Source organism: Poecile atricapillus, chromosome 14 (genome assembly GCF_030490865.1).
Source record: "Poecile atricapillus isolate bPoeAtr1 chromosome 14, bPoeAtr1.hap1, whole genome shotgun sequence".
Taxonomy (NCBI): Eukaryota; Metazoa; Chordata; class Aves; order Passeriformes; family Paridae; genus Poecile; species Poecile atricapillus.
The window spans coordinates 16,885,405-16,913,233 of NC_081262.1; the positions used below are offsets into that span (position 1 = coordinate 16,885,405).

Here is a 27,829-nt window from a genome sequence, read left to right on the forward strand (position 1 = left end):
TGCCTGCAAACCACCGGCAGCTCCCAGCTTCCAATCCTGCCCCTTCCCCAGACAGGAGGCTCCGAGAGCTTGTCAGTGTTTCAGATGCCAAATGTCCCTGGCTCTGTGCACAGGGCTTGGCAGGAGGGACACAGGCCAAGGCTGGGTGCAAAGGCCAGCAGGCAGCAGCTCCTGCTGGGCTGGGGTGCTGCTGCAGTGGGGAGCGGCTCCAGAGCTCCTCTCCAAGGGCTGCTGGCTCTGCAGGCAAGGGGAGAGAGTGAAAAGGAGGCACACGAAGATGCACCTGCCCCTGCCCACCAGCTAGCCCCTGGAGCTTGCAGGGGTGAGGAAAGGAGGGCAGAGAAACAGGCTGGGTCTCAGTTGTACCTCCTGCGGGATTTGGGGACCCTGATGGGACCTCAGGGCTGGCTCTGCCCCGATGGAGAGGTGGGGAGCAGATGAAACCTCCCTGCAGCACAGCACTGAGCATCCCTCCTGCAGGAGAGCTGGAGCAGAGCTGCTCTCAGATATTAGCTCCCCACATGTGCTTTATTTCCTGAATTAAAGAGCAGAATTATAATGAGACTTGACGTTAAATTCCATAAAAAGTCAAGCTAATCAGTGACCAAACCTGTAATTGATTCTTTGCTAGTTCAATACTTAATGCTACATGTTAAGCAATAGGATTTTACAATTTGCTAGCACTTCACTTACAGAGAATTAAGCAATAAAAATCTATTCAGAGTACAAGCACCAGGAAGGGAGCCACAGCTGCTGATACATGAACAAGCCAATGGCTCAACCCTTGGATCAGTATCTTGTTTTTCAGAGTATCTACACCTGTTTGATAGTGAAACCCCTTTAACACGTGCAAGGGAGGTGTGAAAGCCCTAGGGGGAAGATGCCGGGTGGGGAATGCCATGGATGAGGTGCAGGTGACAGCAGCTCTCTGCCAGCCCAGGGGCTGGAGAGCTGGGGGAGCCCCCAGTGCCCAGCCCAGGCACTCGGGGGTCAGCCCAGAGGAGCCACCCCAGTGAGACACAGCTGTGTCACCCACAGTGCCACCCCAGGGACAGGAGTGTTGGAGCACAGAGACTGGAGCCAGCAGAGCTGCTGCCACTCGTGGGTCATGGCCACCCTGCACAGGAGGCAGCACTGGAGGGGACAGCATGCTTGACAAATGCTGCTTTTTAGAAAATGTTTTCTTCAAACTTCTTGCATTATTTGCTATTATTCAAGGCAAAATTCAATCTAAGGAAACAGCTCCTGCAGCCATTTGAATAGACAGGTACCAGAATTCAGTTTCAAGCAGTTTGTGTTTTAAAATGCAAAATCAAAAATGCAAAATCACCCACATCCCTCTTTGCCCACTAAATTTTCCTCCTTTGGGCTTTTTTTGTGTTTCAGCACAAGTCAAATCCTTGTGTGGGAGCTGCATGGTGCTTCTGCTGAGTGCAGTGACAGCAGAGCCAGTGACAGAACATCCCTGGGAAGGGAGCACTGTCACATGCTGACCCCCAGCAAAAAGCCCTGGACTTGTCCTGCCATGACCTGCTGGTCTCAGCAGTGCTGGGACGTGGTAGGAGAGCAGTTTTACCTTTTTTTTTACCCAACATTTTTACCTTTGCCACCACCTCAGCCGGGCCCCTGCAGTGTGGCAGGAGGGATGCTCTGGAAACACAATTATTATTGTGAAGGGAAGGGCTGTGCTCCTGGTCTCCAAGGGGGTTCAGCTTCCTGCTACAATGATTCAGGGAATATGCTGAGGCAGATTTTGTGAATTCCATTGAAGCTGTGGAGCTGCTGCATTAGGCAAACACCTTGATGATTGTCAAGTCAGGCCCTTGCTGTCAGAGCTGCTCTGCATTGCCCAGCCCAGGGGCCGCAGGTGCTTGGAGAGGACTGCACATCCTGCACAGCTTTTGTACGAGCCCTGCACATCTGCCCAGAGCCCACAGCAGCACGTCCTGCAGCCCCAGAGCTCCTTTCCTGGACCCTCTACCAGGGCATCTTCAAACATGTGCAGATGTCCTAATCTGAGCTCCCAGTGCCCAGCCACCAGCCCCTGGCTGCACCAGCTGAGCCAGCACGAGCACCAAACTGCTGCTCTTTGGGGAGGCAAGAGCCAAGCAAGGAGAGTTGGATGAGGACCAAATCTGCCTCAGATGTGAGTGCATGGCCCTGCAGTCTCCTGCCAGCACACCTAAGCCAGGCACACCATGCTCTAGAGTTGAAATGCTGAAACACAGCAAGGAAACAGATCTACAGCCTGAGAAAAAGCTTCTGAATGAAAACTTTAAACAGTAGTAAATCAAATTTTTAATAATGCAGGTTAACACTGCCAAGAGATGTGGCTAAGAAGATACAATTTCTCTGGGCTGGAGGAGAACATGGAGAAATCAAACCCCATCACTAGGCACAGCACTGGGCTGGGGGGGCTGTGGCTGCAGGGAGCTCTGAGGAGGGGGAGCAGGTACAGGGTGACAGCACAACGGAGTCCCAAGGAGCTGCTGTCACCACTGTCAGACTGCAGGCAGCACTGCTGGCTTGTGGAGATTATATCTTCAAAATATACCTGGCTAAAGGATTCACATCTGACAGCTTCAAGTGTTAGACAATTTGTACAGCACAAGAATGTGTCTGAACACTTGTCACTGCAGACTTGTACAGGGAGCTGTGGCCACACACTGGGCATGCCCTGCATCTGTTACAGGTGCATCCATCACCTTCCACAGGCACCAGATGGAAACCACTGGGTACCCAAGAGATGTGCTGCTGCCACCTCCACAGAGGACACCTGGTGTCATGCCCTGTGTGCATTCCTGCCCCTGCACAGCCCTGCCCCAAATGTGCTCTGACTGCTGGCAAGGAAGAAAACCACAGCTGTGGATATAAGGTTTCTGCTGTCTCCAGGAGAAGCAGAGGAAGCAACTGGAAATGCAGGTGCCTGTGCAGATGGGAGGAAAGCAATAGCTGTCTGTGCTGAGCCAGGAGCTCTCAGCCACAGACAAAATCATCATCTCAGCTCAGTTGTGGTGGACATTTGGAGATTCAGTGCTGCTTCGGGCCTGTTCTTTCGTGCCCAGGCTGGGAGCAAGAGCAGAACCCGGGGTGTCAGTGTCAGGAGAGTCAGGCATCCCACCTGTGCCAGCCAGGACCCAGAGAGCTGCAAGCCACCTGAGCTTTCCCCAGATGGGATGCCTGGAGGAGCAGCAGGTCCAGCTCCACCATTACCAGAGCTCAGGACACACACTTGGGCTTTGGGGCAGAGCCTCTGCTCAAATGCCTTCCACACTGCTGTGTCATTTCCCCTCCAACAATGAACACCTCCTCACCAGGTGTCTGTCAGAGCCTTAAACCATGAAATTCTATGGCTCTACCTTCACCTTAGGTTTTCCACAGTGACCATCTCCTGCAGAATACACACTGCAGCTTGGGAGCATTTCTCTGAATCAGCCAACAAAAAATACAGCCTCAAAATGTGGATCTCTGCTAATTCACTGGGATGTGTCCCCCGTTTTCAGAGCAGCCTCAGTGCAAGGCCAGGAGCTGGCTTGCTGCTGCAGGGGCTCCAGCAAGGGCCCTCTGCTGCCTTCAGCACCTCAGGGCACAGGGGATGCAGCAGATATCACGCTGACCATGCTCCTGGCCCCAGATGGCTCCAGTAAAGGCTGATCTCAAAGCTCAACTGCACTTGCTCCCAGCTCACACCAGTATCCCTCCAGCTACATACGTGTCTCTTTCTCTCACTGTGCCTGCAGAAACAGGCACCACCTACAAGGACCCAAACACCTTTATTTCCCCAGCTTCTTCCAGAGGATTTAAGAGATATTCATCTCAAAATTAAAAAAATATCTAACTTGGTGTGCTGCAGAGCAGGAGGCAGAGAGGACCCCCAGTCCTGTGCAGGGGCTGGGCTCAGGAGGGCTGGCACAAAGCTCCCAGGGCACCGTCAGCTGGGAAGCAAACAGCATCCCACAGGATGCTCCTCTGTGCCAGAAAACCAACACCCTTCCACCACCCAGGGGGACAGAAGAGCTAAGACAGCCCTGAGTCCCCCACCCAGGCAGGGGAGCCTTAAAAGCAATGCCCTGGTTCCCTGGAGAGGAGAGAAGCCCCTGGCATTTCCCACCACTCTCAGGTTGCTCCAGCAATCAAGAGGCATCTGAACTTGCAGGAGTCTGATCGAGTGAGAATGCCAGTGTCATTACCAAGTTAATTAGAAAAACTCAAATGGAGCTTTAAACATTTTTATAATACATTTGGGTCTTTTTGGCAGGATTATTGCAATCTTTTGGGTTTCCATTTCCCATTAAAGCACTCTCAGTAGTGCACATATAAAAGCCATGTGATCTTCGCTCCTTGCTGCTTTTTTTCTTTCCCCCCCTCCCCTTTTTTGGGGTAAGATTTATTAAATATTTTAATCAGTTAAATTCTGGCAGCTTAAACATTTTCTTTAATAGCCTTGTTAAATGTGGATTAGATTTAAAATCCCTGCCTCTGAACTCTGAAGCAGCAGTATTTATATGCAATGTTAAAAAAATTAAAAGCTTTACACAGCAGTAATTACTCTTTTGCTGCAGGAGGAGGAGAGATTGACTTTCTAAGTTATTTTTAGGCAAGTTTTCCAGCCTCGCCGTACCCAGACAACACTACACAAGCATCATTTACTCTTCCTGAAGGATTCCCCCCAAAGAATGTCAAGGTGTGGCATGCCTTAGACGCAAAGCCCACAGCACCAGCTTTGGTTTGGTTTTGTGACAGGAGCCCTTGCAGGACGCTGCTCCTGCACACAGCAGCGCTCCCAGGCGAGTGGGTGCCCAGCAGTGGCCAGGACAGCCCAGTGAGGAGGGGCCCCCTTCGCCTCCCCCTTCATCAGCTGAGCCCAGCAGCCCCTCACAGCCCCCAGACGGGATGGCCAAAGCTGCAGCCCCCGGCTGGGGCAGCCCCTGCTCCTCAGCCATCCCGGTAATGACAGTTCTCAGCTTTGGCTGTGCCCAAGGGATGCCTGCCCCGACTGTGGCCACAACTCCACGCTGTGCTTGCAGACACAGAGACCTGCTTATGTATTACCTGAAGTTCAGGAAAACCTTCACATGCTATTAAGAAAAGCTAAAGCAGCAGGGAAGTTCCTGGTGCTGTGTTTTCCCTTCCTCTCCCTGCCCAGCAGCGCTGGCCCCGGGCTGGGACAGGAGCTCCCAGGGAGGGCAGCAGCCTCTCCTGGGGCAGGGACAGCATCCATGTCTCTCTCACGAAAGTGTGACGGGCTGGGAAGGACAGGGAGGGTATTTTACAGTGATTTACAAAACTGACAGCAGCTTAGGCGTGCAGGAACAGAGAAGCACCTCGGGAACAGCCACAGCCACTGAACAGGACACACATGGGCACCACAAAAACAAAGCCACAAAGAGGGGAGGGTGGCCTGGCCACCCCTCACATCTCCTGGAGAAGCTGCCCTGGCTGCTGGGGTGGGTCTGTGCAGGGTGTCCTGCTGGGACAGGAGCAGGGGACAGCACAGCACAGGGTGAGCCCCATGCACAGGAGCTCGGGGTGAGTCTCAGCAGGTGTGCCCAAGCCAGCGAGGCTTTCCTGGGAGAAGGTGGCCCCTCCCGATGGTCTGGAAGGCAGCTGGAGGGTCCAAGGGATCCCAGGGGGTGCCCAGAGGAAAGATGCCAGGCTTGTAGGCAGCACGCAGAAGTCTGGGGAAGCAAAACCCATGTGAGGGAGGGAGAGTTCCCCCAGCAGTGCTGGACAGCTGAGCTTGCCCTGCCCTGCATTCTGTGTGACAGCACAGAGGGGCCCACACACAGCCCTGCCCGGCAGCACTGAAACCCCTCTGCACGTGTGGCTGGAAGGATGAGCTTTGCTGAATATTTCTGAGGAACAGAAGGTACCTTTGGGAGCCTTACCTGGGTTTTAATGAAGCTTTTTACCATTGAATATAAGTCAATTTTCTTGGAGTGATTACCCTGTCTCTGGAGGGTATTGTAGGAATAGGTAAGAACTAGAGAGGGACAGGAATAATATCAAGGACTAGAACAATTCTCAAATAAGGAGAGACAGAAAAACAAGGTAGAAACAGAATGAATAAATAATAAATGGTCTTCAAGAGACAGTCTGGGAGCTCCTTTTATCCCACTCTCATAAAACAGAGGAAATATGATGTTGAATTAAAAGGTGGAATAAAAGGTAAACACTTTCCTCATGTGGGCTGTAACAAGTGCATGGGGCTCAGCATGGCATGATCCCAGGCACTCCCCAGGGAGCTCAGCTCTACCTCACGAGCTTCGGCCCTGGGATGCAGAGAAAGAGCCTGGGATCTGCTGGTGGCTTTGGTCCAGGTGGCAAACTGGCTCTCTCCTGCAGCAGAGGCATCTCCCTGAGCTGATCAGAAACTCAGAGCTGGGGTTTTTGGGCTGAGGTCCCTGCAGCTGGATGATGTGTGGGAAGGATGCTCTGCCAAGGCTCTTACATAGCGATGTTGTGTTGTCACCCTGGGGTGCCAGCTTCCATCCTCTGCATCTGCAGCTGGTCCTGCAGGGACTGTCATGAAACCACAGGTAACACACAGGAGCAAACAGATTTAAGAAGTGCTAATGCAGGAAGAGGCTGTGAGCAGACTCTTCCTGCCTCAGCCAGCCCTGTGAAGCTGGCTCCCAGGGACAGGACTTCAGGGAACAGAAACTCCTCTCAGTTCTTCACCAGAGAATGAAGACTTTCTCCTTTTAAAATTCATAAAACAACCCAGACACTAAGTTACAAACTGCAGAGCTGGTATTTACATATATCACTGCAAGAACCACAGTGCTCGTTATGAATTATTTAGCATGATGCACTCTCACACCAGCCCTGCTTGCTCTGTGGCCTCCTCTCAATTAGGCCTTTGTGGCAGAGGGGTCACTAATAACAGGTCACTTAACTGTAAATAAAAGTGACACTGGGAGATATGCTGGAGTATTTATTTGTACTGTTGTATTATTGTAAAACTGTGTTTATGGAGATCAGCTCCTCACATGTTTACTTGTCATGCAAAAGACAAAAGAAGTGTTTAGCACAATGCAGGTGCCAGAGCTGAGGCCCAGCAGCTGTGGCTGTTCTGTGCTGCCCTGGCTGGGCACTGGGCACTGTCTGCACCTGACACCTGCCAGGAGCACTCAATAAAATTAAACATTTTGTGGCAAAGAAGCAAACTTACTGACAGTGAGTTTGGTTTGTCAATTTATTTGGCTTTCAAAAGGACAGTGTTTTAAGAAGTTTTGGTGCTTTTCCACCTGATGCCTTTAATGTTCTTAAAAAGAACAAATTCAGTAAGGATGTTAAGTTCTTCATTTTGGACCAAATTAAGCACTTCCCCATACAAAAAGGCTGCCCTTTGTTCTGTGTTTTATAGTACTCTCTGCTCTGCAGAAGTTTTTGAAAAGTCATTTAATGTCAAGCCAATGTTTCTGGGCTTTTTTGAGCTGCAAGCAAATAGAAAAATCAGGTTTTTACCCCACTCCCCAGGAAACTCTTCCAGCTGGCATCTCCTCCTCCCCTCTGAGGCCTGGCTCCCTCCATCCATCCCATCTGCCAATCTCCACCAGCACATCTGCACTGCAGCTCGCTCCTGCTACCTGACACAGAGCCATGGCCCTGGGGGACAGTGGGACCCTGCAGCTCTCAGCCAGGCAAGGATCACACTGGTCTGCAACGGTGCACAAATTCACTTGCCATCAGGGGGATCAACCTGCATCAAAAATGAAACTGCTGCCTAGCAGAGCTCCACTGTCAGCAGGTGATGCTCCTGGGATCGCTCTCGGTGCAAGGGGATGGAGAGGAGCACGGGATGAGGGTCCCCAACACCCAGAACATCCCTGGAGAGATGTATCCCTGTTCCCTTGTCCCCAGAGGATGCAGCCAGTCCAGCCTCGATTTTCTCTGTGCCTTTGCAAAAGGCTCTTAGTCCCAAAGGCCATGGAGGGACAGCAGCAGCATCTCCCTGCAGAATGCCAGGGCTGGCTGCTGCCTCCCTCCCCGGCAGGACAGGGCAGCAGGGCTGGGGCTGCCCTTCCACTGCGGGACAGGGCTGGGATCCCTCACATCCAGCAGCAGTCCCTTCCCAGTGCTCAGCACGGCTTTTCCCAGGAACTGCTATTAGCTCAGTATGGGAGGTGATAATAGCGAGCCATTAATGGGAATCTGTTTGAGTGCCACTGTGTGGCAAGATCGTAAATTAACGGTCGTTCCATTTATTGTCATTTTATCCATAACAAGACACTGATTTTCCTCCTGGGATAATGAAATTGATCTGTAAGAACCATAAATCCTCCCCCGTGGTGTGGCTGGAGCAAGGTGCTGGATTAACAGGCTAATGGCAGAGATGTGAAAGCTCATGAATCACACGGTGGGAGGAGAGGGCAGCTGTGCTGGGGGAGCCGTGCTGGCACCACACTGCTCCTGTGCCAGAGCGCTCTGCAGGCTGACAGTGAGCTATTTCAGGCATCAGATCAGGAAGATCCAAATAGCCCTCGGTGGCTTGTATTTTCTGTTGACAGAAAATAATTTTTTAAAGGCAGACCAAAATGGTCCAGGGCACTCTGTCACCTTTACCCCATCAGGGGTGTCCCAGACAGATGCTGCCCAGCTCGCCTGCACACCAGCAGCTCAGGATCAGCCAGGAAGAGGATTGATGGCTTCTGTAGCATTCCCCTGGAGCATAAAACAAAAACACATTGAAAATTTATAGCACGCATTGAGCTGACATGCTTCCTTTGCTTCATGTTCCCTGCCGTTCCCAGGACCCCCAGCCAAGGACCTTTACCCAGTGGAAGAGTCTGGCTTCACAGCAGTGACCTCCTGGAAACAAAAATTAAGAAGAGAAAGTTCTCATAATCAAGTGTTTAAATTGGAAAAGGAATTGGAGCTCTTGGGCTGGTGAGCAATCTCCTTGTGGCGCCGCAGCAGCAGCAGAGACGTGCACCTCGCTCTGTGCCTGTCCCTGCCGGAGGACACTGAGCCCCCAGCCACTGTCCTGCTCACTGTCACTTCTCACACCCCCCAGTGCTTCAACCTCCTGATGCCTGTTGGAGCCCTCACTCCTTACCCCTTCCCTCTCCTCATCTTGCTCTCCCCTTCACAAAATGAGGCGCCCTTGCCTGGCTCAGGGCAGGACGTGGCACCAGGGCTGGCTGGGCAGAGACTTCCCTACCCAGAGGGATCCTTCAGCGGAGAAAGACTGTGGGGAGGAGAGCCCTGGGAGCCTCTGCTGCTCCCAGGAGCCCACTGCAGCAAGGTGTTTAGAAGGCCCAACAGCTGTCTGGGCTTTCTCCTTGTGTCATTCAGCAGAGATATCATTTTAAATATAACTATTTTTCTCACTCAGTTATGAGAAATATTAACTGGCCAAACTTTGCTGAGGCTGTCACCATCCTTTCAGCAGTGTGATTGCCAGCAGGGATTTATCGTCCTCCCCACACCTGGGTTATTTGAGTTTTGCTTTGCTGCAGGGCCAGGGCAACAATAAATTTCCTTCTCCTCTGGAACATGCTCTAACCTCTCATTTTCTAATAAAGTGTTAAACCTTGGAGCAACCACACTGGCCTGGTGCTGGAGAGGAGTGGAGTTCCAGCTAAGCCAAGGAACTGCCTGTTGTGGGCAGGAAGGCACCCTCAGGGACCAGGACATCTCTTCCCACACTGGCTGTCCTGAATTCTGGTTTCCTTTTCCAGGCAGAGGCTGTGTCCTGCCTGTCCCCAGCACCCACAGCAGCAGAGTGCCTGAAGGCATCAAGGGAGGGTGTGCAGGAGAACACACCCAGCGAGGCCTGACCAGGACAGGGGCAAAAGGCAGCAGCTCGGGGAGGTTCCCCACCCCACAAATGGGGTGTCCCTGGTGCTGCCCCTGCCCCGCCAGCCCACCCTCCTTCGGTACCCAGCCAGTGGTGGAGAGACAGCAAGAGCTGCTGGCAACACTGGGCTCATCAGCAGCACAGGGTTTAGGCTGTGAGAAAGGGTCCCAGGCAGCAGCCTGCCACCCCTCACCGTGCCAGCCCTTCCTGCTCCTCCAGGGCTGCAGGAGAGGCTGACAGGACAGGAGGGATGGGATGCTGGGTGGATGCGTGGGGCATCTGCTGCTGGTCCTTTACAGAACCAGAGGTGACTGCAGCACCAGGTTCCACTGGCTGAGCTGCTTGGTGAGTTATGGCAAGGGACCCTGTTGTGGAGATATGGTTTTTCCAATATATTCTGTTTGGACTGGCAAGTTGGTCTCACTCTTTCTCAACTGACTGATAAAGCACTAGACAGGGGATTAGTCCTCTTGGAAGCTAAAGAAAGAGGTAATTTGTGTTGTTTATAGCCTGCAGGGGTAGAATCAAAATGTACAATACTGAGAGAGTCAAACTTTTACAGCGTATGGCAGAGCCATAACTCAGAGCAAGTATCACACATTACAGTCCTGTGAAATGCATTCCCGTGACAAAAGGCTGGAAAGGCAGAAAGAATGAGAGGAATTAATCTGTTCTTGGGACAAATATTGTAATGAAGACAGGAAATGCCAAGAAAGCTAACCTCAGCCTGGTTCAGTGTTGGAACTGGAGTGTTTAGTCCAGAAGTCCTGGCTCTGTGCTTTGGGCAGCACTGGAAGCAGCTCCAGCCCCAGTGTCTCTGCAGTGTGGGCAGAGGGAACCCTAGCCTGACCTTGGCTTTTCTGCACTAAAGGAGTAACAGCTTTCCCTCAACTGGGTTTTGCTGGATTTCCATAGCTATTAAATCTAATTGCTGAGATAGAGTTATAAAATTATAATTTTAACCATGCAATTTAGATGGAGTAACCGGTCGCCTATTTCTGTGATTATCCCTGATTATTAAATGAACAGCTGCCTCCAAATATGTTTGCAACAAACTAATTCAATGAGTGCATGTGCCTGAATATTCATGGCCCTTATTCACGGCACAGACTTTTTCACTGTGACTTTAAAAGTTAATTTATCCTGGCAGTTTAAATAAATCCACTTCCATCAGCCTTGGTTCAAGCTCCAGACATTGACACTGAGTTTGGCAGCGAGGAAAGTGTCCCAGCCCCTGCCTCGGCCCCGCTCGCACCGACACCAGCACCAGTGGCAATTCCAGGCTTCTCCCGTGTCTTGTCTGTGGGTTTGACAACTCTTCTCTGCACAGAACTAACACAGTGTGACACTCCACAGTCTGTTTGGTTTAGCTTTTCCACTAAAATTTGCAGCCATGCCAAGCAGTCAGGAAATAACCCGCCCTCCCCAAGCACTGAAATATGGGCACAGCTGGCTGGCACAAGAGCCAGCCAGAGGCTCCCCCAGCTGCTGGGCCGGTGTCGGCTGAGGAATGGCTCCCAACAGCTAGCAGACATCCTGGTCTTCATCAGGAATTACATTTTCCTCCTTGCAAAGGAGGTGCCTTGCATTGCCACCAGCTAGAGTGAGGGTGGAGGGGCCAGGACCATCCCAGGCAGCCAGACCTGTTTCCAGCCTGCAGTGTGCCAGGGTGGCTGTGGAGCAGCCACAGGGCCAAGGCACAGCAGCACTGGGGGGCAGAAAAAGGCAATGGGACACGGTGTGAATGCCCTTTGGCACCTGGATGCTTTGGCCATCTCTTGTGACCCCAGTCAGGGGCAGACTGCACAGACTGGGGCAGAGCTGTGTCAGGGTTTGGGTGCCCATGGGATAAGTGCTACTGTCCCAGCCTGGCCTGGGAGAATGTTAAATGGATTTCTTGGACTTAAATCTCTGTGCACTCTTCAGACCAAGCTGCACTGCTACTGACCACAGGAGCATTTTAATAACAGCCACAGCATGATACACACTGCCTAGAAACCTGAAAGTACTGCCTGAATGAGTGCCCAAGAATAGTTATTTCATCTGCTGCTGCTCATATCACAAAGCTCTGGAATTCCCCCTGGGGTCTCCCAGCCACAGTGGCAGCACGAGGCCTCTGGACCCCAGCAGAAACCTCCTGCACTCGGGAACGTGCTAGGCTTTACATACTTACTGGAGAGAAACAGCAGCTGCTCAGGAGGCAAGCCCAGCTCCCAGGACACATTGCTGAGGTGCCTATTAGGCAAATGCTGGCAGCACATGCCTGGGTTCTCCAGGCAATCCATCCGTCCTGCCCCCATGGAAGATCAGCAGCTGCTCCACTGGAACAGGCACGCACCAGCCTGGAACAACAAGCCTAGCTGGGGCAGTGACTTGTGCAACCTCTGAGTGCAACAGCTTCCTCACATCCCCACTGACATGTCCTTTGGCAAGCAACCACCATTAAAAAAAAAAGGTCTGTTTAAAGCTTTTATTAAAAATCCAAGGAAAGAAAAAAGAAAAGAAAAATCTGTTAAAGTATTTGAAATGTAAAGTAGGGCTTTCATTTCAAAAGCATCCCTGCTGCCTTTTGTCTCTTCCTGTACAGAGGTTTCACAAAAAGATCCACAGTTTGACAGATACTCAGATAATATTAAAGAGGGCAACATCTGATTGTGGGGGGAAAGAAACAGTTCAGCTGAGCCAGGCCAGAGCTGTTGGACTGTGACCAGCTCTTCTGCAGAACCAAACACCAATAGGGAGGGGTCTCAGAGGGGCCTGGCAGCCCCTGCTAGAGAGAGGAGCCCGTTCCACAGCCTTCCTAGCTCCTGCAGCGTGTCCTCCCAGAGGACATCCCTCCATCAGCGTGTACAGGGGTCTGTGTCTGGCTGGGGTCCCCCTCCTCTGCAGCTCCCATGGCTCAGACAGCGCTGCCTCCCCAGCTGTTCTGAGGGTGCCTGTCCCTGCTGCAGAGGCTGCATCACTTGGGCTGTGTGATGGGTGGGCACAGGGACAGGCATCTGCTCCAAGAGATTGCCCTGCTGCTGGGCTCTGCTTGTCCCAGGAGACTTCCAGGGATCTACATGGAAACTCATCCTTGTGTGCCAGTCCCTTTGGGAGAACCCAAACTTCTCCTCAGCCCCTGCATGGCTGCTCTCAGCCCTGTGTCCCTGCTCTGTGGGGTTGTCCCCATGGGCAGGGCAGGAGCAGGCCCTGCCCTGGGAGCGATGTTTGGCAGGGATGCCACTCTCCTGCAGCTGGGGAGGCAGGAACAGGCACCAAGGAATGCTTCTGCTGTTCTAACAAGGAACAATAGATTAAAAATCTAGTTAAAAATTCATCCAGGAGAGGCAGAGTTTCCCAAGCATATCAGAGTTAATATTTATAAAGAGGATTGTTGCTCAGTCTCAATTATCCTAAAAGCTTGGTACAACTGATGCATTGGAGAAACCACGAACACAGACATGTCAAGGGAAAACCATTCCCTGTGACCGCTAACAAAATGCAATCAGATCTGCAGCATGTGGAGCCAATTGATTTTCAACAAGTCCTACAATGTAAACAAATGATTGATTCTCAGTGCTTTCATTTCTGAGCAAGCAGCCAGGCACTCTCCAGCTCCCGGTGCAGGTGAGGCTGGAGGTAAACGCAACTGCAGTGGGGCAGCTGCAGCACTTTCATCACCACAGAACAGCAGGAGCTTTGATTTTTGTTTCCCCAGCCCCTTAAGCAGCCACTAAATAATGAACAATTCCTCATGTAAGCAGCCCCCACCATGTGAAATCCTTCTGCTGCCAGTGGTCATGTCAGACCACATTCTGCCTTCAATGGACGTCAGGAGTTTTTTATTGCTTTTGCATTTTGCGTCCTCTGATGTTTTCAGCTTTGCTCTGATTTACTCGAGACAGATGAGACAGGAATCTCTCGAAGAGCTTTATCGCTGCTTTGTCAGTGGCTGCAGCAGTGTGCTGGTGTGTGTCTGTGCCAGTGGCTGCTCAGCTCGCTCCCCTCTCCCTGTGGAACCAATAAACCAGACTCCACTGCACCAGTGGCTGCCCGACCTGCCCTGGGTGTGTCAAATGAAAGCTCAGGCCAGCACGGGCAGGCTGCCAATATCAGCACCTGTCCCTGGGCAGGGATGGGCACCTGGGGCTGGGGCTGCAGCTGCCAGTGCAGCACCAAACCCCAGCACTGGAGCCACAGGACATCGGGGTGACAACCACTGGCACATCTCCTTTTCCCCCTCATTCACACCCCTGGCTGCCCCCTTCCAAAGTCTTTTGGTGCCATGGAGGCACCAGTGTGGGACAGTCTGTGCTCCCCCACCCTCCAAGCCCTGCTGGGATGCTGTTAACATTACTGATGCTGGGGAAAAGTCACATTTCCATGAACATGATAATTATTGCAGCAATAGGTATAAAACTGCATTTCCAGAGCTCTACCATCCACCTGTTTCTACCTCGTGTGCAGCGCAGGGTCCCGAGGGTCCCCAGGGAGAAGGAGCCACTGCCCATTCCCAGAGCCCCTGGGAACAAGGGCCCGGAGCTCTGCTCTCCCAAAGGTGCCAGCCACCTCCTACCAGCAGCAGAGAGCTGCCCTCGGGGCTGGGGGTCTGTAGACAGCCATGTCTGGCTCTGCATTCCTTCCCTGCAGAGTGGGAGCAGTGAGGGGCTGCTGCCTTGGATGTCCGTCCCGGGCTACAGCTCCCCTCTGGCCACAGAGCCCAGTCCTTCCCAGGAACAGCCTCCTCTTTCCAGAACTCTCTGGGGCTGGGCATTCATGACCCCCTCAGTGGTCACAGGGCTGTGGGGTTCCCCCCCAGCCACCCCAGTGGTGCCTGTGGTGGGACACGTGGCGAGGGCTGCCAGGCATCGTGCCCGCTCCTGGCACCAGGGACTGGCACCGCTCCCCGTCAGTGGGTGCAAATTCTTCATAAAACACAAACAAAGGAGGAAGTGCGTGGGCACTGACAGATTCCTGTACATAGAGGGACCCCACCAGGGCCAGGAGTGTTTCTGTTTAAAATTAAAATGGTCTTTTCAAAGCAAATTAAAACTCGTGAAAGCAACCACAAACATCTGTGATCTCCTCACAAAGGCCTTCCTGGCTATTTTAGAAATTACCCTGTGCCCATTATAGTATCAGCATAATTCTGCCTCTTTATTCCAAGCTTGCAAGATATTTATATTTCAAATAATTTTACATAGTTCAAATGTGAATCACAAGCCAGTTTTTCTGCTTATGTATTAATTGCATGTGTGTGTCCAGTGCTGAGCCTTATTGCCATGTAATTTGTACAACGTAATTAACCATGTAGAAACCATATTACATTGTGTTTGGAAGTGTTACATCCAGTTAATCTAATTGACTAATAACATGTTTTCATTTAGCAGCACGTACTGTATTTCCAGTGATTGAATTAATGTCATGTTAACGGCTGCTTTTTGCAACAACATTTGGCATAAATTGCATTAAAAATTGATGTTCGTACAAATGTATTTTGAATACAGCTCAGCATGTGGCCTGGGAAAACACTCCTGCTGTTTATTAAATCAGCTCCACTTAGGAATGCCCTCGGAGGCACAGCACCACTGCCCTGCCCGTGCGCTGGGAGCCCTGGGGCTCTGTCCCCTGTCCTGCCCCGGCTCTGAGCCACCCCAGCTGGGATACAGATCCCTTCCAGCTCCTTGGGCTGGCAGTGCCCAGGGTTACACCTTGACTCCCTGGGCTCTTGTGACAGGTTTTCAAAGGACTCTCTGTTGATGAGAGGGTGGTGGGCAAGCTCCAGGCACGTGTTGGTAGAGGCAGAGCCCTCTGTGAGCCCCCATGACTGCACCTGGCCAGCCCACCGGCCTCTCCCAGAGCAAGGACAGGATGGACACGTGCTCCACAGCCACCTCCTTCCCTCCCATCCCTGTTCACAGCTGGTCCCAGGGAGCTGTAGCCAGGAGCTTCTCGCTCACCTTCATCTGCTGTGGGAACAGCTGCAAGTGCCGTGCCCCGAGCACCCTGCACAGCTCCAGAGGGCCAGGAGAATGGGCACGGGCATTGCACACAGCCAGGCCAGCGGTGTCCAACTCCACAACCACAGCCCACTGAAGGAGCCCAAGGCTCTCCCTGTTTCTCTTTGACAGATTAAAAATCCTGGGGTTTTTTTGTTCTATATTTGTCAGCGTATTATGTTTCTGCTGGGGTGGACAGAGTTGGTTTAAGATACTTGTGAAAGCAAAGCTAAAAAAGAACAGGAAAACTGTTGGTTGTGGTGGCACTTGTCCAAAGCCAGAAAAACAGGAAAACAAGGCACAGATATATTTGTGATGATGGCAGCTTGATGTCTCATCTCCTCACAGGCATTTTCCACGCCATTGCAAAACCGCATTTTCCCCACCTCTATAAGCACCACTCTGGTAAATCAGAGGGGCTGTAAAAGACACCACAAGTGGTCTGTGAGCCAGGGAGGGCTCTGGGGCTTTGTGGGGGAGAAAGTTCCCCTTCCTTGGTTTGCTGTCTTCTTTGCAGGCTCCACAGGCTCCGTTCTCTCCTACAGGCGCTGCTGAGCATCCTGAAGAGGGGGATCTGACTTACTGGAACCCCATTCCTGCAGCAGCTGTACCCCTGTGGCACCACATCTCTGTGGGAGCAGCAAGGAACCAGCACAGCCCTTCACGCCTGTGCCCTGCGAGGGAAGCAGAGCCTGCTGGAGAGGCAGGGAAGCGATGAGGAAGGCAGTGCTGGGTGGGACAGCACAGTGCAGCAGGGAACAGCCCCTGAGTTCAGCCAGGAGCTCAGCATTCAGCCAGGAACGCTGCTCTCAGGAGCCATCCCCGGGGGTGTCAAAGGCAAAGCAAGGAGCCAAGTTCCACCCTAGAATCAGCACTGAGGAGTGACAGCCTTGACTCATGGCAATGCACCTCATCGGATCCCGGTGTGTTATTGCATCCCACCAAACATCTCTGGGAAACAAAACCATAACCAGAAAGAAGCTTAAATCACAGAACCTCACAGCAATTAAAAGTCATGTTAATAGAGCCATTAGTTCTGATTCTCACACTCTTTACATAGGACCAGAACATAATAATAATTTCCAATTAAATTATGCTTCTCCAAGGTGCATTAACCACTTCTATCCATCCGATTAATTGGATGCATCTCCACTGCATGGAGCAGTTACACCACTCCAGAGGGAAAGCAGACAGTTAATAACAGCTGCTGCTGTGGTGCTAATGCAGGAACACTGCTGTCAAACCCATGGACACATTTCCTGCAAACTGTCCACCCAAACACAGCTCTGTGGCTCCCTGCTCCTGCACTGTCCTGTGCTCTGTTCACTCCTACAGTGTGACAAGGGGATGCACCAGTGCTTGGATCTTGTGTTCCCCTCTTCCCAGGACTTGGCACCTGGTGGTTCTGTGGAAAGTAGCAGCTTGTGTGAGGAAATTGCAGAATTGTGCAGGAAGAGCTGACCTGTTGCCATGACCCAGGGGTGAGAGTTTAGTTACCTGAGAGGGATGTATGTTTCCATGTAAATTCTTTGGGCACTCAATTCTTCAGACTCCTCAGTGAGAAATTAAGGCAGATTCCTCGCGTGCAGCAAAGGTGATGTTAGTGCAGCACAGCAGCAGCAGCAGGGCAGAGTGTGTCTGAAATACAGTGAATGGGACACCCAGATGTGTGTGGTGGCCTGAGTGTGTCTGCAGAGACCTCACACACACAAGGGCAGCTGTACCTGGGATGGAGCCCCAAGGTGCCTTCCCACAAAGAGGTAAGATGAGATCTTTAAAAGAATTACCTGCTGACCTTGGGGCTTTGTAAATCAGATCAGTAGAGTACATGAGCCCTACCCCCATTCTCATGATTGCAGTTCCTCTGTGGGAGCAACCACTTGGACATCCCTTGGGGGCTGAAGCAATTCCTGTGTGACAGGAGGCAGTGCGAGCATGGAAACAGCCAGGGGCACCCAGAGCAGTGCACACATGGACCCCAGGTAGTGACACTGGGGGACAGTGAAACTGGGTAGGCACTGGAACATCACCAGAAACATGTTGAAAGGAGCAGGAATGGGACAGAGCCAGCCCTGAGAGGCAGAGGTCTTTTCCAGAAGGCCTGATGAGTCTCTGACCTGTGCTGGAGGGAGGTGCTGGGATGGCAGAGGTGCGTGTGTGCGTGCTCCCGTGTGCCCACGCTGGAGACACAGCAGCATTCCCACTCATTCTCTCCGCAGGCACGGATAACATACCCTCAGGAGCATGCAGTTATCAAAATGTTATAAATTGCTGCCTTTTAAATAGGGTGGTAATTTGCTAGTCCATTACGGGAGGAGTGGTAGGATACAAGGAGCACGCTGTAAGATGAAGCTTTCTGCGTCACTGCTGACCTCCGCAGCCGAGGTGCTCTCAGAAGTGCTCCATCATGTCAGCCTGCCCTGAGCAATTAGCCACCCGTCAGCATGTCACAGTGCCTCACAGGAGCAGGGGCCTGCCAGTTCCCATCCCCAAATCCTGCTCTGCTGAGGTTCCAGGAACCACAGCGGCTCTGCACCACCTCTGCTGCTGGAATCGGTGCCTTTGGATAGCACCACTGGGCGGGGCACCGCCTAATTCTAGTCCAGCAGTTTCATTCTCTGGATTCCCCAGAGCTGGGAACGATCCTCTCTGGAGGGAGCTGTGTTTTCGGTGGCAGTGCTGCTGCCCAGTGCTCTCCGTGCAGAAGACAGCCTGACACGTCCCAGCAGCACGTGTTGCTCTGGGGCTGGGATAGCTGTGCTCCCTGTTCATTCAGGTCACACCAGGAGAATTATGTTCATTATGCCAATTTTGTGTGAGGCAAAGGAATATTTCTCCTAACCTATGTTTAATTTCTCAGCATAAATCCCTCTGAAACGAAACTTCCCCATAATTCTTTTGTGCTTAGATATTTTCTCACAAGTTGCAGGTGAAATCCATGTCCTGGCACACACATATGAGCAAATACAGGAGGGATGTGCCCTGGCAACATATGCATCATCCCTAGAGATAAATATTTTCTTGCTGGGAAGGAAAAGCACAAACACCAACTACTATTTTTTCCCAATGTATACACACCTTTCAGGACAAAAATAAACATGTGAACACAGGACATGCTATTCCCAGGCTTTCTGCCCAGAGCCAAGGTGACAAGCAGCAGTTCAGAGGAAACTTGCACACAAGTTACACTCAGCCAACTCATTAAAAACACATCAGGGAACCTCCACTACCCTGGGAACCCCAGAAACAGCTTCTGATCCTATCACACACACAAAACACATGGGCTGCTGTCATTCTGCTCTAGCCACCTCCCTCAAAATGGGAAATGCAGGAATGGGTGGCAACAACATGGGGCCAGAGGCTGGCACAGCCTGGCAAGGGCCCCCCAGGCACACAGTGTAGCCACTCTCCTCCCAAGGACGAGCCAAAACTTCCACCATGGGTGGCTGTCCTGGTCCCTGTTGGTGTGGGACAGCTGTGAGCCAGGGCAGGACCTCACTGGTTTGCATCCTCCACATCACATTCCTCACAGGAACACCATCAGGGAGCTTTGTGGGATCGTGAATATGAATTGCTTTGACCTCACTTAGTCTGATATGGTAGAGTATTAAATCTCTATTTTTCAAGCATTAAGCCTGTGTAATAGAAGGATGCTGTGAGCAATTTGCAGTAAGATGAAGGGATATTACTGTCCTGGGAGACAGACAATCCAACTACATCCACAAATTGATAACACAGATAGTGGCTTAGGTTCGTGCTAGCTATTAATTAAGGGCATGTTTTATGTGGAAGACAATACCAGCTTACACTGGCAGGTACTCGCTGGCCTCCTCTCCCCTGCAGTGAGCGGCGCTCCCGGAGCTGGAGCACAGCCAGGTGGGTTCGTACCTTGCTGAACCACAGTTCACATGTGTGCATTTGAATCTCTGACAGGAAAAATTAATTTCTCAAGCCTTTAGCATTCACAGCTCCAAGAGCTGTTGTGGCTGAGGAGCTGTGCCTCTGGGAGCAGTGTGCTAGCCCTTCTTGCAGGGACACTCAGAGGCTCGGCCAGCCCAGGGTGCTGAGAGCTCTCACGTCTCTGGCTGCTAATGAGCACTAACCATGTCCCAGGCTCTTCCTCTGCCCTCAGAACTCACTGCCTCGTTAGCTGGCAGATGCACAGCCCTTAGCAAAGAAATCCAATACCAGCTTTCACTCCTCTCATCTTGGCTGTGGCAACATCCCACTCAGCTGTTACCCCTCTCCCACTTGGTGCTCTCGGTAGGCTCTCCCTAGCCCCTGTGGCAGGACTCTCATCTCACATCCACTGATTAACTTAGGATGATTGCACAGCCACTAATTTTGTCCAAATTACCAAGAGAACATTATCCTTTTACAATCTTTTGCTCCTCGCCCTAGAATTCAGCAGCAAGCCTGCATCATGCCCTGACAGCTGCCCCCTGTGCTGGCACAAAAGACCCACAACAGTTTCAGCCTCGCTCAGAAAACCCTCTCCCCAGCCTCAGACAGGTTTCCTGAGCAGGGCAAGCCCATGCAGGGACACATCCTTGGAAGTTCACAGCCACCCATGGCACAAGGTGAAACATTACAGAGGGCAAGAACCAAGAGACCCCAGCCAGCATCCCCGGAGCCTGTGCTGCTGTTGCAGCCAAGGAACGTGGCAAATCCAGAGCACCAGCAGTGCCACAGTGTCCAAGTGCTCTTGTGGACAGGGCCTTCCCAGCAGGAATCTGCAAAGCCAAAGAATGCAGGTCAGCCATGGAGGTATGTATGTAATACTGGAGAAAGCAACAAGACAGTCCTGTGTCACAAATAAATTAAAGCATCCCTTTTTATGGACAGACCCCTAGGGACAAGAACACAACAAGGGAGCTGGTCTGGGGAGAAAAAAGAGGTTTCTTTTATTGCAGATGGGACTAGAGAACAGCTGGAGAATTGACGAGGTGGCAAGGACAGGAGGTGGCTCCAGGCTCCTGCCAACACATCAGAGCCCTGTGCTGGGCCACAGGCAGGTCACACATACTTTTCTGGAAAACTGTATTCAGAGATGGGGCAACTCTTGGCAGGAAGCATCAACCCTTACATACCATGACAGCTCCCTTCAGGCTCTCCTGATAAAGTGTCTCATGGCCACTGGTTCCCAGAGACACCTGTCACACCTAGGGTATGTCCATGAGCTGGACAGGAGCAGACCTGCTCAGACCTCCCCAGCTGAGCACAGCAAGGACAGGCAGGGACCTGGGCAGGGGCTGTTGGAGAGGTGAGAAATGGATAAATGAACAAAACAAAGGGAAAGAAGGACAAGCTGGAAGTCAGGCCACTGAGGATGAACGGAACTGCCCTTGTAGTGGGAGAGTTCACAGCTGCAGACATATCTGGCCACAGGTTCACCCTGTCTGCAGGGTCTCCTTTAAAAGCTGGATGCAAATGTCCTTATGAAACCAAAAGCTGTCCTGGGCTGAAGTGACCCTCTGCCCAGCAAGTGTGGGAAGGGGCACACCCTCACACACCTGGCACCTGTAGCCATGTCCCCAGGCACTCTGGAGCCAGGATCTGTACTGTGCCCAGCACCCCAGGCTGCCTGCTGCAACCCAGCTGCATGTCTGATCAGGGGTGAGAAATTTCTCTTTATACCGGGCTGTCTATTCAAGTCATAAAAATAGGCTTTTTTTCCTTCTGTAAGTGCAACACTTTTCATATTTTTACTTCCAGCTGTCTAGATAGTATTTCACTTTTTTCATTTCTAGTACTCGCTCTCAGTTATTTAATGTGAATTTCTAGGGCATGGTGCCCTTAGCAGACATCAGAGCAATATAACACAAGAAATCAGATATACACTGTTCTAGGAGAAGGCAGGAACAAAAAGACAAACTAGGCTCTTAATACATATGGTGCTTTTGATTCATGGAATATAGAAAATTGTATTTGATTATATCTGTAATGGATCCTCATAACTTTAGATTAGGGTTATGCTGATGGCCCAACTAATGGACAGTTTATTGCAGGAATAGATTTCATCCTATCATATTTTTTCCTGGTATCAATTACTTATAATGTTTAAATGTTTCATTTCTGTGGATGTTTATTGCTTAATTTTCCTTTCTAAGAAAAGCCTACACACACACAATGCCTTGGTGCTCCTCTTCTAAGGGGCAAGGAACTGCAGGGCTGTGATCCTGGAGCCCAGAAACTCCCATCATCTCTGGCTGCACAGGCCAGGAGATCCATAGCTGCTGGCACCACCGTGAGTGGAACCGTAAATTCCCTTAGCAGAGATGTGATGTTATTGGGGAAAAAAATAAAATTAAAATAATTATTTATTTTAAATAGTTATTTAAATTAACCTGTCTCAAAAGCCAACAGACTCTGTGGGATTGCTGCCACAAAGTCAACAGCAGAGCTGATGATAAGAGAGGCTGGAAGTAAAGATGGTTTTTTGGAGAGAATTGCATTTGCAGTCAGCTGAAATGGTAATACTATTAATAAAAACAGTAATAATAAAAAATAGTATTTCAACAATTATTAAATAACAATATTATGGAACCCTGAAGATAAAGGCTTGTTTCTCAGTAAAGAGTTTAGGGGGCTGTTGAGACACCAGAGATGCTACTTACTGATCCCAGAGACAGAAGGCAAAGTGGCTAATGGATTTTTTTTTTTTTTTAACTTTGCCAAGCTGTAACCACACCTGAAATCCTACCCAAAAAAAACCCTGAAACAAACAAACAAAAACCCCCAAAGAAATAAAAAAAACCCAAAACATAAAAAACTTCTAATCAAAGAACAGTAACAGAAAGATCCCAAACTACAAAAAAAAACCCAACAAACCAAATAACAATGAAAGCACAAACAAACAACCCCCCCCAAAAAAAACCCCAAACCCCAACCAAACAAACTTGCAGAGAAACACACCACCTTTGTCCCACTTTAAATACAGCTGCTTGGACACCAGTGACTTCAGAATGGTCTCTGCTATTTACACAAGCGTGCCTTGCTGCACTCCAGAATTGACACCTGGCAGCCAAAGCAGGGCCATGAGTTTGATCTCCCTGAAGAGCAGCAATCCAGGAGCAGGAGCAGCTCTGAGTGTCACAGGCACCTGTCAGGGCCATTGGCATCAGCAAGGAACACCAGCTGCACGTCCCAAAGGGTGCCCAGCACTGGGAATTTGGACCTTTTTTTAATCTTTAGCTGAACTCTTCCATTTGCCCTGCATGCTGAGAGGGGAGGGTGCTGGGGCTCTTCTGCCCCAGTGCGTTTTGCTGTCACGGTCCCTTCTCGGGGAAGAAGGAGCCTGGCAGCAGGGACACGGGATGGCCCTGTCAAGAAGGGCACGGTGGCATCTTGGTCACAGCAGTTTCCTGTTGTGAGGTGGGATCCTTGCATCCTGCTCCTGCCTTTTCCTGGAGCCTTTTCTCCACGCTCAGTGGAAGCCTCAGGCCGAGCTGCAGCCCCCTCTCCACAGGCAGCTCAAGGACACGGGGAAGGGAGGGGACATCGATGGGGACAGTCCCTCGCAGGGATGGCAGCTTGTGAATGCCAAGCCACCTCAGTTCACTCGGCACACTCATTCTCATACAGGTGGCATGTTATCACCACTTCAAGAGGAGAGCTGGCTCCACTTATTTTTTTTCATTAAAATGCAAATTAATTTAATAAAAAGTGGAATTGTAAATTAATGAAGCGCTTTAAAATTCTACATAATACAAGGCTAATACTTACTCTATAGTATTTCCTCCAGTTAATACCACTACCAACTCCCCCAAGTGGCACCAGCTCCCCCAGTCTCACTGACTGAGATGGGCCCAGAGCTTGCAGAAATAGGCACAATGCCTTATTACAGTTTCTGGGGCAGTTCCCAGGCTCTCTCGTCCTCAGGAACCTCAGCAGTGCCTGCCTGCACCCTCAGGCCCAAAGCACTCGAGAGCAGAGATTCTGCCTTTCCTCTAGAAATAGCAATGGATCCCTGTAATTTACTGCAGCCCAACAGTTCCCATGGAGATTGAAGGGGCTGCTGCCCAAACCAGCCCTGGACAAGCTCTGGTCATGTCAGCTGTGACAACAATCAGGGCTGCCTCGGGTGCTGAGCTCCCACGGCACCTTTAGGCATATTTGAACTTAAGAAAGACTCTCGATTCACATGTGGTTTTTTTTTCTTTATTTTTACCCCGATACAAAAAGTCAGATTCAGGTATTGACTCCAAAGCCAACCCGCTGTGCTGCCACTGCGCTCACGAGCAGCTCGGCTGCTGCACGGATCCCCCCACATCTGGCTGGGCTCTCAGCAGCCCCTCTACCCCCACCACTGCTGCCCCTTCACTGCAGGAGGGAGCAGAGAGACAGGAGAAGGCACCCAGGCAAGGCTGGCAGGGGAAAGTTATTGCTCAGGACCCCCTGTCTTCAGGGCAAACCTGGCTGAGGAAAACAAAACATTACCTTGAACACACATGAGCAAGGTTTGTTTCCTACATCTTCCCTTTCTCACGTCTACTTGCATGGAAACACTGTAGGAGATCCATCCTTAGAATATTTATCCTTAAAATAAAGTAGAACCAGAGAAGCACACTAGGAAAATATTGGTCTAAATGAATGAGGTATTTCCAACAGGATCTATCCCTTCTGACTTACAACTCCACATCTGAGATCATCACCTTCTGCTTATTTTATAGCAAAAGGAAAGAAAAGGCAATTCTGAGAATAATTTAATTCCTCCCAGAAGTATCTCAGGTAGGTCGGTAAAAGACCAAAACCCACCCTTTCCTCTCTGCTGGTGATGAAGCGTCCTGGAGCTGTGGCACTGCTCCATCCCGAGCTGGCCAGGAGTGCCTGAGCTGCCCTCGCTGCTGGCTCCGTGCTCAGTGGCACGTCCTGCCCTGTCCTGCCCTGCCCTGTCCTGTCCATCCCAGTCCTGTCCATCCCAGTCCTGTCCTGCCCATCCCAGTCCTGTCCTGTCCATCCCAGTCCTGTCCTGCCCTGCCCTGTCCTGCCCTGCCCTGTCCTGTCCATCCCAGTCCTGCCCTGCTGCCCTGCCCTGTCCTGTCCATCCCAGTCCTGTCCTGCCCATCCCAGTCCTGCCCTGCCCATCCCAGTCCTGTCCTGCCCATCCCAGTCCTGTCCTGCCCATCCCAGTCCTGTCCTGCCCTGCCCTGCCCTGCCCATCCCAGTCCTGTCCTGCCCATCCCAGTCCTGTCCTGCCCATCCCAGTCCTGTCCTGTCCATCCCAGTCCTGTCCATCCCAGTCCTGTCCTGCCCATCCCAGTCCTGTCCTGCCCATCCCAGTCCTGCCCTGCCCATCCCAGTCCTGTCCCGCCCATCCCAGTCCTGTCCTGCCCATCCCAGTCCTGTCCTGTCCTGTCCCTGTCCCTGTCCCATCCCGTCCCGTCCCATCCCAACCCATCCCATCCCATCCCATCCCATCCCATCCCATCCCATCCCTCCGCGGCTGCCCCGGCTCCTTCTCTGGCCGCAGGGGCTCCGTGCCTGTCAATCCCCCCTCGCTCCTTTTCCGCCGTGTCTACACCGCACATTATCCCTTAAACAAAGCTCGCCCACCCTGTTATTGTAATGTCAATGCTGAACCTGAGATAAGCCCTACAGACGATTTCTAATTACACAGCAATAGCTCCTGTGCGCTGCACGGAGGGGCCAGGAGAGAGGGTTTAGGTCTTTGACAGGTCTGTGCTGGCATTTCATCCTGACACCTCCTGCCACCCCAATCCTGCGACGGCACAGCCGGCCTTTGTTGTGTGATCTCAGGTGAAGAGAGCACGTAATGGGCAATAATTGCGGCCGATTACTGTTTACCTGTTAACTCTGCTTGGCAGAGCAGCCGTGATGGACACGGGGACTGGAATATTCCCTTTTATCGCCTGTAGCACTGAGAGTGAACTGCTGCTTAATTCAAAGGCTGAAATCTATAAAAAATAAGACGAAACCCATCATTAAATTTCTCTTAGTGGCTATGTGCATAATTCATCCAAACACCATCAAATATAGATGGGCTGGTGTCAGGCTGAGCAGGGCAGGCTCAGCTCATCCGCTGCTCCCGGCAGGGCACGGGCACCGTGCGAGCCCAGGGCTGCTCCTGATCCCAAATCTCTCCTGCTGCCATGCAATGTTGACTAACATTTTTATCTCCCCTAGAGCTTAAAAACGCTTGCAGAGATTACAATATCCAAATTCTTTATTGCTCCCTGCTAGGGTCTGAACTTTGATTAAGAGCTGAATGCCCCCGATTTCAGCAGCCGCAGCCCGGTACGCGGCCCCCGTTCCACACTGCAGATGTCAATCTGCAGCAGTTCAGTGAACACTTGCAACAAGTTTTCTAGGAAGTTTTTTCCAATTATTTTAAAAACAACAAGTTATTTAATAAATCACAGAAAGTTGTTTTGCAAAAGTATCCTTTGAACCATTAGATATTATTTTGAATGCCAATTTTTCTTCCCACCTTATGGCAGGATAAAGATACCCCACTCAATTTTCATCAAAAGCACATGAAAGCAATTAAGGCTCCTGTAGTTTCTATGGAAATAAGGGATGCAAATTGGGATTGTGTGGTGCCTTTTTTCTTGAATTTATCCATAAAAATGCAAATATTCTTCAACAGATACTGAAATATTGGCCTTTTTTAAGGGAGCAGAATACACAGATGAGGTTCTTTTGTCCACTGGCTCTTCTGGCAGAGGTTTGACAGCCTGTGGAGCACAGGCCTGCAAAAACAGAATGAACCCTGCCAGAGCACGGATGGCAGCAAAGCAGCCTCCAAGAGATGTGTGCCCAGCCCAGAGGTCTGGGGCTTCCCCACACAGGTCCTTCAGTCAGCAGCATTAGCAAATGGCTTCTCCTGCCTTTTCCCACAGGAGGACCCACCTCACCCACAGGTACTGCATGGATCCCTGCCCACAGTGCCAGGCCACCAGCCCTGTGGCACTGAATTAGGACAGCGATGTCACCTCCTTCGTGTGGAAAGCATAAGCCAAGGGACCAGCACAAACAAATCACATTTGATTTGATACATCTGCTTTACTTTCCTGCCAGATATTTCAGGGCAGAGCATCCAGTACAGAGCATCCTACTCTGTTGCTGGGACTCATCTTGTCCTGCAGCAGGGATGGATCAAAACCCTGCAGCACAAGGTTTAATTAATTCCCTTTCAGACTGGAGGATACAGAAGAGTTAATGCTAGCAAAGGTCTCTGGATTATTCCCCGAAGTGCCATCCAGCTCTCTCCTCTCTCTGCAGGCTGGATGTAGTGAGCATCACACAGCATTCACAATAAATAATCCAACAGCCTGAGGAGCTGCCAATCTGCAGCTGGGCACCTCATGCCTGTCAGCTCCGGGTGCTCAGTGCCTCCCGTGTAGGAGGCTGGGGCTCCTCCCCAGCATGTGCACTCTGCCTGTGGGTTTACCAAGGCTGAAAAGGTCAACAAATGCTATTTCAGATCACTCTGTTTGCCAGAATTGATGACAAACCGTGGCAACTCAACTAGTAAAACTCTAAGCATGAATTAGAGCATGCTGCAGCTGCACAATTATCAGCCTGCAATTAATTAATTGTGCTGTCACTATATGCACCTGAGAACAACACTAAGATCAAAGAACTGAACAGAGATCAAAATGAGTTGTAGATCACCTTACTTACAGCTGAAAGTGCCAATTAGATACAGCAAAGACAGTCTGGCTTAGCTGCTTAACAGCTCTGGAAAGGAAAAGTCAGTCAACTGACTGTAGGAAAAAGCCCATGACAGCTGGATTGCTTCCAGCCAGGGCAGAGGGGAGCCTGATGGACTCACTGAATTCTCCTCTCCGAGGGTACAGGATATCTCTCTGTGCCTGTTACACTCTACAGCATCCACACCTTGGGCTGTGCTGGGGAGTCCCACTGGCTCTGGGAGCCAAAGGCCCTTCCAGCAGGCCCAGGAGCCCCAGGAGAGCCAGAAACAGGAGCCCAGCTGCTGGCACATCCTCTGCTGAGGAGCCCAGGGAGGGGCTGCCTGTGAGCCACCACCTGCCCACCAGGTACCATGGGCATGGTGAGG

General features: G+C 51.2%; 1 long non-coding RNA gene across 2 annotated transcripts in view; it reads right to left on the minus strand.

Annotated features, from left to right (window-relative positions):
• Positions 1-8,649: 8,649 nt before the first annotated feature.
• The window catches only part of LOC131584773 (uncharacterized), a 114,924-nt gene continuing 95,744 nt past the window's right edge, over positions 8,650-27,829 (minus strand). Inside the window, exons 2-3 of one of the 2 annotated variants that reach the window (XR_009278798.1) lie at positions 25,594-25,703; positions 8,650-8,667 (exon numbers count right to left, since the gene is read on the minus strand). This is a non-coding gene — a long non-coding RNA (uncharacterized LOC131584773). Of the gene's footprint in view, positions 8,668-23,943; positions 24,205-25,593; positions 25,704-27,829 lie in introns of those variants that run through there. The other variant, XR_009278797.1, reaches the window with a different exon arrangement.